Genomic DNA, 14,649 nt, shown 5'->3' with positions numbered 1-14,649 from the left:
AGCCATGACACACGTTTACCTGTGTAACAAACCTACACATGTACCTCTGAACTTAAAAAAGTTGGGAAAAAAAAAAGAAACTTTGGACTGTACTATCTTAGACTATCTGCCTTATAAAATGGAGTCCGAGGCCAGGTGCAGTGGCTCACGCCTGTAATCCCAGCACTTTGGGAGGCCCAGGTGGGTGGATCACCTAAGGTCAGGAGTTCGAGACCAGCCTGACCAACATAGTGAAACCCTATCTCTATAAAAATATAAAATTAGCCAGACGTGGTGGCTCACGCCTGCAATCCCAGCTACTTGGGAGGCTAAGGCAGGAGAATCGCTTGAACCCAGGAGGCAGAGGTTGCAGTGAGCAAAGATCACACCATTGCATTCCTGTCTGGGCAACAAGTGTGAAACTCTGTCTCAAAATAAATAAATATAATAAAATAGAGCCTGAGTCAAGGCTTAAGTGCTAAGACTATCAAGATGTGCAATCCTAGGACAAGGACAGTGAAGGAACAGGGAAGTGAGGCAGAGAAAGATGAAAAGCAATGTAAAGATGATGCATTCCTGAGCTAACACCGCTTCTCAAAGAGACACAGCCAGTCACTTAGCCATGCAAGATACCTCTGGACAGGAGACCTGCAAAAAAAGAAAGGAAAGGAAAGGAAAGGAAAAAGGAAGGAAACAAAACAACACAACCTTGGTGTCTCAGAATAGTCCATGGAAGGGAGGTAGGGAGAGGGAATGTATCTGCTGATTAACCCCTGTCTGCTGTTTCCCATAGGTCAAAGTTCACCCCATGTGGACTTAACTCACCTGCACTTTCCTGTTGCATCTCCTGAGTTCTCTGACAGTCACTGGGAAAACCAGATCCCACACCCTGAGGTTGTATTTGAGTTGGGAAATGGTGAGAGGAGCCAAGAGTCTGGGCTCCAGGCTCAAGAAAAAGACCACTTAGGCCTATACAGAGACGATTGCCATGGCAACACAAATAACAGAGGGTCCAGGAGACAAATGAGGCTGAGAGAATCTGAAGAGGAAGATAAGATGGTCTGATACACAATGCACTTTCATATGCCATTTACCAAAACCCAGAGAGGAGGGGGAACTACGTTTCCATCCTTAAAAGCTTAGCATTTCTGTCATGATTTCTTAGAAAATGCATGCTGGATTCTACCAGAAGGGACAAAGCATCTGGAGCAGATACTATTAGTTGCCTACTCTAAAATCCATCCTGCCCTTCTCTGTAATAAAACTTCCAACTCTTAGGGCAGCACATGGCCACCCAAAATTAAGGTTTAGTCAATGAGATATAAGCAGAGGTTGTACGGCAGCATCCAGAAAACCTCTTTAAAAGATTAGATGGATTATTTCCTCTTCTCCACTTTTAAAAAAAAATTCTGGAATGTAGATGCATTGATTGGAACTCTAGCCATCACTTTGGACCGTGAGAAATAGGGCTGGTGGAATAATGAGCTAAAAAGAACATGAGTCCTCAATGACTCCGTGAAGCCACCATATCAGCCTTGTGATCTATGTTTTATTTTCACAGAGAGAAAAATAATCTTCCATATTTTATGCTTTTATTATTTTGATTTCTAACACATCCAGCTGAACCTAGTCATTCTAATAATATCTTTTAGCATCTTGCTTGAGATCAAAATCAAATTTTGCAGTGATTCCACTTTCTTTACATTTTTGAAAATGGCAATGACATTTACCTGTCTCCAGATTTCTGGGACATCCCTGCTTTCCATAATTCTTCAAAGATGTTTATTGATTTTTCAGCAATCTCTTTTACAATATTCATGTCAGGCTCGACTTTGAATTAATTCAGATTGTTTACCAACATCTAATCGAATTAACTAGTTCGCTTCCCTGATGCAATCTTTTCACTCATCCTACTTTACTCTAGCCTCTTACCATTGTTTTATTCTCCATGTCAATTATTACATAGACAATAGGGTGAATTAAAGGTGGCTAGAAATTATTTGTCACTCTCCCCTCAGAAGGTGGAGTTTATTTCCCCTCCCTCTTGAATCAGGGATGGCTCTGTGGCTGCTTACCAACAGAATGCAGCAGAAATAGTACTGGGCCAATTCTTCGCCTACCCTGTAAGAGGACTGGGCAGCTTCCACTTTTATTTCTTCTCTCTTCAAATAGTCACACTTAAGACACTCCCTTTTGGAAGCCATCTGCCGTGTTAGTGAGCCATTCTGATGTCCAGCCCAGTCAAGCCCCTAGATGATTACAGCCCAGTCAATATCACATGAAGCAGAAGAATTACTCAGCTGAGTCCAGTCAACCCTGAAAATCATGAGAAATAATAAATGGTTATTATTTTGAAGCTACTAAATTTGGGGGTAGTTTTTTACACAGAAATAGATAATTTCTGTGCAGTAATAATTTTATAAATGATATAGTAGTTGGCAATTGAAGCGGAATTTTTTTAATGTCAAAATTCCCAGAAATGCTAGTTATTTATGGGAGGAAAAAACTTTATTGAGGATGTGGTATTTCATTATTTCATGCATTCATTCACTCACATTTATTATCTCTGCCAGGTATCTGTTAAGTGCTGAATTACCACAAGGCACATTTCTTGCTCTTAAGGAGCTCACAGAGTAGTAGAATTTGAACTAAATGGGAAAAATTCAAACCATTTTACATATTTCTGGTCTACTTTTTGTAAGAGTCATATAGACTGAAAATTCCCCACGCTGAATTTGACAAAAGAACACCTATTTCCGTCCATGTATTTCTCTGGAACAATTCTTGAAGGCCATTTCAGATAGAATCCACTGTAGTCAAGCCCTGAAATTCCGTGCCACTGAGGGTTCAAAAGAGGTTAAAAACTGGCTTACAAGAAATGTTATTGCCCTTGACCCAGAGCAATAGTGCTAGCTTCTGAGGGTGTGGTCAAAGCAGACGTCTTAACATTTCTGAAAGATTCAGCTTTTTTTCTTCCAATAATGATCAGTTTATATAATAAGGGCACAGGCCTCCCCACCTCCCATCCTACACCTTCCCACCTCAGAACAGGCAGTCTGAAACTGTCTCAGTGAGGAATTTAGGCTACAGCTGGAGAGACTCAGTAAATCTTCACAGTTCTATAGAAACAGGGAGACAGGAAGGGAAAGAAACATTGCAGAAACTTCCAGGAGAATTATGTGAAGAAGTCCTGCCAGGACAATACAGCTGGGCAACATCTTGCCTTTCTTTTTTTCTATGGAAACTCTGCTCAAAACACACACACACACACACACACACACATCATACACACAACAAAAACACACACTCACTAAGCAGAATTTCCCAGTTTTGCTAGCCAGGGTTAGTTTTGCAATCAGTGATAAACCCCAGCAGGACAAGCTTCTTCGCGGCTATACTGGAGTAACTCAGGGCAACCAAAACAGATGGCCAAAATACTCTTCAGAATGCAAACACGGTTTCTGTTGCCAGGCCAAGTGGAACCCCCAGGAAGTAAGGTTTCAGAGAGGGAAATTTTGGATGTTCTTCTTCAGGAATGGAAAATGCGAATTTCACTTATTGTTCGACTACACATCTTAGGAAACTTCCATGTAAGTAGTTCTGGGTTAACCACCAGAAGAGGGACACCAACATGTAAAAAACCCAGTCCTTGCCTTCTATGCCTTTCTGTGCCTCCTTGGCCCTTACATAGAAAGATCTCCTAACACTTCCTCAGAAGCGGTAGAAGGGGTAGACAGAAGCTTTCACCCTACACTCCTCTCCTCCATGAGCCATTTCATGAATACAGACAGAAGTCTGACATTCATTCATCTTTCCTCAGGTGGCAAAAATGTCAGTGAGCAGAAATGCCCCTCCCCTTCATCTGACTTTCTTGATCCAGCCGGCCTATGGGAGGAGCTCCTAGGCCTTGCAGTCTTTTCCCCATTATGAGCACACCAGAGCGGGGCTTCCTTGCCTTGCAAAAGAGATCTTCCATTTTCTACTTCTCCCTCCCTTGACTTGGGCAATGAAAGCCCAAAATAGGAGACAGATTGATGTGGGCCTTAGTTCTGATGGGAGGCCCTCTTTCTTGCTTCTTTTATCACCATGAGAAGAACAGACCATGATTAAGCCAATAATTCAAGAAGGATGAGAGACATGTGAAGAAACCCTCAACTCAACCTACAGTTAGAGCTGCCCAGCTGAGTCTAGCTGAAATCAGTAAAGCTGCCTCCGCCGACCTGCAGACACGTGGAAACTTAAAGCTTATTATCATTTGCCACTGAGATTTTGTGGTTGGTTGCAACAATAGCTAGCTGATACAGAAACTGGTGATAACAGGTAATTAAAAGGCTGAACTCTGGATTCCAATTGCTTGGGTTCAATGGAAAACTCTCCAAACCAAAAGCTGATAAACTCAGACAAGTTACTCTCACTCTGTGTGCTCTGTTTGTATATCAATAAACTGGGATAAGACTGTTTTCTTTCCTCAGAGGATTGTTGTGAAAACTAGATTTCTCAATACACTCAAAGTATGTGAAGCAATACCTGGCATACAGTAAACATTCAAAAAATGTTTTCTGGCATTATTTTATCTAACAAAGCTAATGTTGTATTTTTGCACATGAATACAAATTTTTGAATCAACTTCCAGACTTCCACCAAAAGATTCTGCAGGGATTTTTATTGGGATTGCATTAAATCTATAGATCAGAGGGAATTGGCATCTTAATATTGACTCTTCCAATCCATAAATGTGCTATATCACTCCATTTATTTAGATCTTTAGTTTTTCTCAGCAAAATTTTCTAACGTTCAGCATTAAAATCTTGCATATATTTTGTTACATTTATACCTAAGTATTTCACGTTTTTGACAATATTGCAAATGACGTTGTTTATTTCAATTTCCAATTTTTTATTGTTAGGACCTAATTAAACTAAAGAGCTTCTGCATGGCAAGGGAAACTATCAACAGAATAAACAGACAACCTACAGAATGGGAGAAAATTTTTGCAAATTCTGCATCTGACGAAAGTCTAATATCCAGCATCTATAAGGAACTTAAACAAATTTACAAGAAAAAAGCACACAACCTCGGTAAAAAGCAGGCAAAGGACATAAACAGACACTTCTCAAAAGAAGACATATATGCAGCCAACAAACATGAAAAAAAAGCTCAACATCACTGATCATTAGAAAAATGCAAATCAAAACCACAATGAAATACCATCTCACACCAGTCAGAAAGACTATTATTAAAAAGTCAAAAGATAACAGAGGCTGGTGAGGCTGCAGAGAAAAGGGAACACTTATACACTGCTGGTGGGAGTGTAAATTAGCTCAACCATTCTGGAAAGCAGTGTGGCAATTCCTCAAAGGGCTAAAAACAGAACTACCATTTGACCCAGCAACCCCATTACTGGGTGTATACCCAAAATAATATAAGTTGTTCTACATAAAGACACATGCACACATATGTTCACTGTGGCACTATTCACAATAGCAAAGACATGGAATCAACCTAAATGCCCATCAATAATAGACCGGATAAAGAAAATGTGGTACCTATACACCATGGAATACTATACAGTCATTAAAAAAGAATGAGATCATGTCTTCTGTGGGAACATGGATGGAGCTGGAGGCCATCATCCTTAGCAAACTAACACAGGAACAAAAAACCGAATACCACATGTTCTCACTTGTAAGTGGGAGCTAAATTATGAGAACACATGGACACATAGAGGAGAAGAATGCACACTGGGGCCTACTTGAGGAAGGAGGGTAGAGGGTAAGAGGAGGGAGAGGAGCAGAAAAAATAATGAATGGGTACTAGGCTTAGTACCTGGTTGATGAAATATTCTGTGCAACAAACCCCCATGACACAAGTTTACCTATATAACAAACCTGCACATGTAGCCCTGAACCTAAAATAAACTTTTTTAAAAAAAATATTTGGCCAGGTGCAGTGGCTCATGCTTGTAATCCCAGCACTTTGGGAGGCTGAGGCAGGTGGATCACCTGAGGTTGGGAGTTCGAGACCAGCCTGACCAACATGGAGAAACCCTGTCTCTACTAAAAATACAAAATTAGCCGGGCATGGTGGCGCATGCCTGTAATCGCAGGTATTCGGGAGGCTGAGGCAGGAGAATCACTTGAACCCAGGAGGCAGAGGTTGCAGTGAGCCGAGATCACGCCATTGCACTCCAGCCTGGGCAACAAGAGTGAAACTCTGTCTCAAAAAAAAGAAAAAAAATATATATATATATTGCTAGGATAGTGTATTTTGATATTGTATCATGCAATCTTGCTAAACTCACTTATGAGTTTTAGTAGCTTTTTTTAAATTTTCTACCTAGACAATCATTTTGTTCACAAAAACAGTTTTATTTCTTCCTTTCCAATCTGTATGCCTTTATTTCTTTTTTCTTGCCTTCTTATACTAGCTAGGACCTTCAGTACGATGTTGAATACAAATGGCCAACACAATATACTTGCATCGTTCTTGATCCAAGGGAGGAAGCATAGCCTTTTGCCATTAAATTTAACTGTAGATTTGTCAGAGATGCCCCTTACCAGGTTGAGGAAATTCCTTTCTATTCCTAGTGTTCTGAGAGTTTTTATAAAAAAATGAGTGTTGAATTTTGTCAAAAAAAATTTGCAACAATCAAAATAATATTTTTCTTCTTAATCTGTTAATATGGCAAATTTTATTGATTGAAACAACCTTGCATTCCTGAAATAAACCCCACTTCTTTGAGGTGTAGTATTTTCATAGGTTGCTGGATTCGATATGCTAACATTTTGTTTATTTGTTTGTTTGTTTTGAGACGGAGCCTCGCTCTGTTGCCCAGGCTGGAGTGCAGTGGCACTATCTTGGCTCACTGCAACCTCTGCCTTCCGGGTCAAGCAATTCTCCTGCCTCAGCCTCCTGAGTAGCTTGGATTACAGGTGCCCGCCGCCACACCTGGCTACTTTTTGTTTTGTTTGTTTGTTTGTTTGTTTGTTTGAGACGGCGTCTCGTTCTGTCGCCCAGGCTGGAGTGCAGTGGCGCGATCTCGGCTCACTGCAAGCTCCGCCTCCCGGGTTCACACCATTCTCCTGCCTCAGCCTCCCGAGTAGCTGGGACTACAGGCGCCCGCCACCACGCCCGGCTAATTTTTTGTATTTTTAGTAGAGACAGGGTTTCACCGTGTTAGCCAGGCTGGTCTCAAACTCTTGACCTCAGGTGATCTGCCTGCCTTGGCCTCCCAAAGTGCTGGGATTACAGGTGTGAGCCACCGCGCCTGGCCTGATATGCTAACATTTTGTTCAGAAATTTTGCAACTGTGTTCATGAGGGATATTAGGCTGCAGATTTCTTTTCTTGTTATGTCTTTGTGTGGTTTCAGTAACAGGGTAATGTTGACCTCATAAAGTAAATTGAGAAAATTTTACTCCTATTTGATACAAGAGTTTGTATAGCAATGGTATTATTATTTCCTTAAGTGTTTAGTAGAATTCCCCAAAAAAGTTTTGTTTGGTGGGGGAGACGGAGGTTTTACACTGTGAGACCAATTTATTTAATAGCTTTAAGGTGATCCTAACATTCATTTCTTCTTGGGTGAGCTTTTGATAATTTGTGCCTTTCAAAATTTTTTATCTAGTTTATAAAATTTATTGGCCTAAGGCTGTCCACAAAACAGTCTTATGGCACCTATACACCATGGAATACTATGCAGTCGTTTAAAAAGAATGAGATCATGTCTTTTGTGGGAACATGGATGGAGCTGGAGGCCATTATCCTTAGCAACACAGGAAAAGAAAACCAAACACTGCATATTCTCATTTGTAATTGGAATATCAAAATACTCAGATGCTCAAGTCCCCCAGTTGGCCCTGTGGAACTCTTCCAAATGAAAAGTGTGACTTTGGTGTCCACGAATTCTGCATTCGGTGATTACTATGTTTTATACTCACAGTTGGTTGAGTCTGTGGATGCAGAATTCGTGGATACAGAGGGCCAACTGTATTCTTTCATTATCCCTTTAATGTCTGTGTGATCTTTAGTGATGTCCTTTCTTTAATTCCTGGTATTAGTAATTTGTATCTTCTCTTTTTTTTCTTGATCAGTCTGGCTAGAAGTTTATAAATTTTATTGATCTTTTCAAGCCAACTTTTAGTTTCATTGATTTTCTCTATTTTTTTCTGTTTTCTATTTCATTGATTTCTGCTATTATTATTATTATTATTATTTTGAGACAGGATCTCACTCTGTTGCCCAGGCTAGAGTGCAGTGGTGTGATCATAGCTCACTATAGCCTCTACCTCCTGAGCTCAAGTGATTCTCCCTCCTCAGCCTCTTGAGTAGCATGGTGTGTGCCACCATGCCCAGCTAATTTATTTTTGTAGAGATGGGGTCTGCCTAGGCTGGTCTCAAACTCCTGGCCTCAAGCAATCCTCCCACTTTGGCCTCCCAAAGTGCTGAAATCACTCTTATTTTTATTATTTCCTTCATTCTCCTTGCTTTGGATTTAATTTGCTCTTCTTTTACTAGTTGCTTAAGGTAGAAATTTGACCCACTGATTTGACAATCTTTTCAAAATTTCTAATGTAAGCATACAATGCTATAGATTTTCCTCTAGGCACTGTGTTACAAGCATCCCACAATTTTTGATACGTTCAATTCCAAGTATTTTCTAATTTCCCTTGCAGTTTCTTCTTTGGCCAATGATGCTATTATTTAATTGCCACATGGATCCTGCATCTATTTCTCAGTTGGTTCACAATGCATATGACCAAGGAGTGTGTACTATTAGTATCCCCAACCCAATTATCCACCAGGATCTTACTGTTAATATGTGAGGTCGGATGCATGAAGGAAGTGCTAAAGACCAGTGGATCCTATACACCTCGTGTATAATAATCACCTAAGTCATTTTTTAAAATATAGATTGGTGAATTCTACCCTCAGAGATTTTAATTCAGTATATTTGAAGTGGGGATATAGAAATCTGCCTTTAAAAAAAACAACACTAAGAATAATTCCCTAGGGGACCATGACGTTCGGCTAGATTTGATAACTCATGTTAAGGTATAGGAAAAGTGTTTTCAGTAGAACCTGGACTAGAGTGAGGCAAGATAAGCACCTAGGGTACAAAATTTAAGGAGACACTCACTCTCGGGGTCTCAGGTGTACTTGTCCACACCTGAAAGTGAGTGCCACCTTAAATTTTGTGCCTTGGCAGCTCTCTTGCTTCACCCTAGTACCAGCCCTGGTTTTCAGCATGGGGTGGGTGGGGGGAGTGGACGTGTATCAGGAATCCCTACTTAGCCTGATTCCCTGTCCCGCTTAGCTCCGAAGGTTGCTCTACAAACCATCCTAAAGTAACACTAAGTCACTTGCTTGCCAACCTTGAATGAACCCTTTCTGCGGGTCCTACATTCCTAGCCAATCCCAGCACCACATTCTTATCTTTTGCCTCCTCTGTGACCACATCTCAGCCTTGTGTTATTATCTCCTGACCACTAAATACTGCCTTGTTCCCAGCTCTTTTCCCCAACTTGTGAATGAATTGCTTCCAAGTCTGTTTATATGCCATTTTTTTAGGATTTGAAGGATTTCTATCTTAATTCTAAGGATAATGGAAAGTCATTAGGAAATCATTGAAGAGGTTTAAGCAAGTATCGTAAATTCCACATCTCCAAAACTGAATTCTCCCACTAAACCTGCTCCTCCTTTTGTATTCCCAAAGTAAATAATACCACCATCTACCCAAACCAAAAATTGGAGGATCATTCTACACTCTTTCCCTTCCTTCAGCTTCAGTTTCCAACCAGCCACCAAATCCTGTCACTTCTACCTCCTAAATATCTCCAGACCTATCCAATTCTATCTATCCCCACAGCTTCTGCCTTAGTTCAAGCCATCCTCATTTCTTACCTGGAGGCAGTAACCTCCTAACTGGTCTTAGTACTTCCAACATCCGTAGTGTGATAATTTATTGGGACAGTTGAGTAAAAAGGATAACCAAAAAGAATTAAAATTATGTAATTTTAGAAATGTTTACTTGATCAATAAATTGGCATTATTATATTGCAATAGAATAAAACTATAAAATAGTTCTATTGAGAAACTATTTTTAAGTGAAATTGTTTCTAATAATAAAATTATGTATATCTATGCATATTAAACCAAAAACTCTTAAGCTATATTTATTCTGTGACCATTAAACACACACAAGCAGAAATCATTCTCGGTACATATTGACATACTTTAACTGGTTTCTTCACCATATACATCTCTGAATAATATTTCATTCTATGGAAAGACCACATTTGGTTATCCATTCATCAATTGATGGACATAAGGGTTGTTTCACATTTTGGTTATTATGAATAATGTTGCTATGAGCATTCATGTACAAGTTTTTACGTGAACACATGTTTTCAGTTCTCTTGGGTATACACCTAGGAGTGCAACTGATAGGTCAAATGGTAACTCTATGTTTAACTTTTTGAGGAGCTGCCAAACTACTTTTCATAGGGGCTGCACTATTTTACATTCCCACCACCAGTGTATGAGGGTTCCAATTTCTACACATCCTTGCCAACACTTACTTTTCAGTTTTCGTTTGCTCATTTGTTTTTTATTATAGCCATCCTAGTGGGTATAAAGTGGAATATCTGGAAGATATTCTCAAGTTATTTTTTATTGATATATAAATATATAAGCCCAAATATTTTCTTAGGTAGTGTCTTTTTTACTCCATTTGGAATACCTTTCTTTGACAAATATTTTTATGAGACAAAACTGATTAAATAAATTATCCCTATGATCTTTTTACTGCTTTGCCCAACTCAGAGGCTGCTCGATTTCAATTTATTTTGGTACAAACTATAAATTTTTCCAATTAAAAATAGCAGCTTCATCAAAAGCCACTTCAGAGTTAAGATATTCTAACATTCAATTACAGAACTGTGAAACTAAATCTTATAAATCATTTGAACTCTCGTTATCTAATTTATTTAGTTTCCCTCTTGTTTTGAAGGGATAAATCTCAATGTCTTTCTGTTTGAAAGCTTTGTTCTCAATGATTTTACTTTTCTAAAGTCTTCAAATGTCAGCTTTCTTTGAATACTTTGATTAAACATTTCCAAATGGCTTTGAGAAAACAATGAAATAAGACTTAGAGGACTTGTAAAACTGTTCAATGCCAGTGTAGGACACTTAGATGGATTTGCAAAGTAGTTCTTCAATCAAAGGCAAAACATTTCTAAAATCCACTTGATGACGCACGTACTGTCATGCTAAGGATTTTTAATTCAACATCAGTTTTGTCATAAAATTTTTGTATTTCAGTTACTCTAACATTGTATAAATAGAAATATTTGTAAATTTTGACAACTACAGCTTCCATTTTGATTGGTATAATATTGCAGCTTGTTTGTACATAATTATGAATTATGTATGCACCATGACTAATTCCAAGTATAGTTCACTTCCACAGATTTTTAAATTTTAGTAAGAACATTGTTTTCATCATGATGTAGTGCTGCACCAAAATTTGTGTTTTAACCGTCATCCTCAAAACAAATAATTTTATCTTCAAATGTTGAACTTTTTTTTTTGTTTTGTTTTTTGGTTTTTTATTTCTTTTTTTTTTTTTTTTTTTTTTTTTTTTGAGACAGAGTTCCACTCTTTTTGCCCAGGCTGGAGTACAATGGCACGAACTCGGTTCACTGCAACCTCCGCCTCCCGGGTTCCAGTGATTCTCCTGCCTCAGCCTCCAGAGTAGCTGGGATTACAGGTGCGTGCCACTACACCCAGCTAATTTTGTATTTTTAGTAGAGACAGGGTTTCACCATGTTGGCCAGGCTGGTCTTGAACTCCTGACCTCAGGTGATCCCACCCAGAGTGTTGGGATTACAAGTGTGAGCCACCACGCCTGGCCCAAATGTTGAACTTTTAATATGAATTTGCTATAGCATTTACAATAATAACAGATGTTTCACCTTTGATAGAATGAACCTCCAAAAGCTTGTTTTAGATCCATGAGTTGGATGAAAATATCAAATTATAATTGGAATGAACTGATTATTTTTTCTTCAAAGCATCTGAAGACACTAATAGAAAACTGGTGTCATTTATCCGTGAACTTCATCTTCAGATGGAGCTAACACATTGACAGCTATTGCTTGGCTTCTTCTTCTTTTTTTTTCTTTTTTTTTTGTCTTTGTATACTTCAAGTTCTGGGATACATGTGCAGAACGTGCAGGTTTGTTACATAGGTATACACGTGCCATGGTGGTTTGCTGCACCCATCAACCCATAATCTACATTAGGTATTTCTCCTAATGCTATCCCTCCCCTTTCCCCCCACACCCTGACAGACCCCAGTGTGTGATGTTCCCCTTTCGGCATCCATGTGTTCTCATTGTTCAACTCCCACTTATGAGTGAGAACATGTGGTGTTTGGTTTTCTGTTCCTGTGTTAGTTTGCTGAGAACGATGGTTTCAAGCTTCATCCATGTCCCTGCAAAGGACGTGAACTCATCCTTTTTTATGGCTGCATAGTATTCCATGGTGTATATGTGCCACATTTTCTTTATCCAGTCTATCGTTGATGGGCATTTGGGTTGGTTCCAAATCTTTGCTATTGTAAACAGTGCTGCAATAAACATACGCATGCATGTGTCTTTATAATAGAATGATTTATAATCCTTTGGGTATATACCCAGTAATGGGATTGCTGGGTCAAATGGTATTTCTAGTTCTAGATCCTTGAGGAATCACCACGCTGTATTCCACAATGGTTGAACTAATTTACACTCCCACCAACAGTGTAAAAACATTCCTATTTCTCTACATCCTCTCCAGCATCTGTTTCCTGACTTTTTAATGATTGCCATTCTAATTGGCGTGAGATGGTAGCTCACTGTGGTTTTGATTTGCATTTCTCTAATGACCAGTGATGATGAGCTTTTTCTTGTGCACAAGAAAAACCTGAAATAAAGTTCAGCCAGTAGAGCTAAATGAAAATATATGCTGCACGAAGTGATTCGTACATAGACAAGGACAAGGAGGACCCCTGCTGGGTCCCGAACTCTAGGGAGCCTTGCATATCACAGACACACATCAAAAAATAAGTACATTTAAAAACTGGTGGGCAGTTCTGTCACTGCAGATCCAAAATTCAGTGCTGGTAGACTGCAAACCAACACCCTAAGCGTCCACACTCAAGACATACTTTTCAAAGCTCGGGAATCTTTTTTCCACAACTCCTTCCCAGTGTTCTAGAAAGAAAAAGTAACTGCATCCAAATGCTGTTACTGAAATCAGAGACAGAAACAGTTTTAGAGTGCAAGGAGGAGGTGAGCAGTGGAGACACTTATATAAGAGAAAAAGGAAATTAATTAACTTGTCAAATGTGTTTCCCCACAGAGAGAGAGAATGCCATGGATTTACGCATGACCAAGTATCATTTTCCATTATTGCTGAGCACCTTGCTTTTCTTTTTGTTCCACTTCTTGAATCCAGAGATACTAATGATTTAGTTTCTATTTGTAATTTTTCCAATATTAAACAGTTCATATTATTCTTAAATGTATATGTCCACATATACATACATTTATTTAGTTTTATATATTTATGTACAAGTATATATAAATCCAGCTGTAACATGGATGAAGCATGCTTCAGGTTCTTTAAACGGGCAACTAGACAGACATTGAACCTCAGAATTTTGAATGGTTTTATTTTTATAGAATTCCTTAATATAGTTGGATTTTAATTTCAATTTCAAAGATTGAATAAAAAATTTCACCTTTATTTAATTTTGATTTTAAAATTTCATGATATGCATTATAACTTGTATGTTACCTTATATTTTAATTGATAATTTTTAATATTTTCCAAGAAAAATATTTTTAAGAACATGAAAAGTCACTTTTCTATGTTTTAAATTAACTTTACACATTTGGATGAACATGAATTCAAATTTATACATTTTGAATGTAATTAGATTTTAGTTTTTAATCCTTTAGATTTTTACTGTCAATAGAATGCAAATTATATGAAAATCTTGAATATAAAAATATTAATGGTTTTGCTGAAATGAAGGAAAGAACACTAAATTTTCTGGAATAAATATATATTAATTTATGAATTACATATTACTTTACTTGTATTACTCGTCTAAACTTTGCCAAGCCATCAAGACAACATTCAGATGTGTTCAATATTTAAGTTCAGTCATCTTTTGGTTTTTGCGAACTCCACATAAAAGCCATAGCTTTACACATTTTTAAAAATTTTTGTCATAATGAAGGTGTTTTTGTTAAGATAGGAGTATAGAGCATATTTTATTTAACAGCTTGCTTGCTTGATTTATAACTTGTAAATATTTAAACCTAATGGAATGTAGGCTTTCATTTGTCCTCTTGCCCCAGGCCCACAAATGCCAGGGGCAGCCAGAACACACCATCTGCAGCTGCATGTGGTAAATCACCATCTCCAGGCAGTCTTCTCACGATGACAACTACTTTTGAAGCAGATAATAATGCTTCTTCAGCAGCTTTGTGCCTTCTGTTTTCCATGTGGTCAGTGACATTTCTATGGCCTCCATGGCAGGTGATAAATGTCCACAAACACTTTGTGCAGCTTATACACTCAACATCAACGTTCTTGAGAGGTGACAATTCAGTACTTC

This window comes from Nomascus leucogenys, chromosome X (assembly GCF_006542625.1).
Source record: "Nomascus leucogenys isolate Asia chromosome X, Asia_NLE_v1, whole genome shotgun sequence".
Lineage (NCBI taxonomy): Eukaryota > Metazoa > Chordata > Mammalia > Primates > Hylobatidae > Nomascus > Nomascus leucogenys.
Note: the sequence above shows the minus strand (reverse complement) of the source record.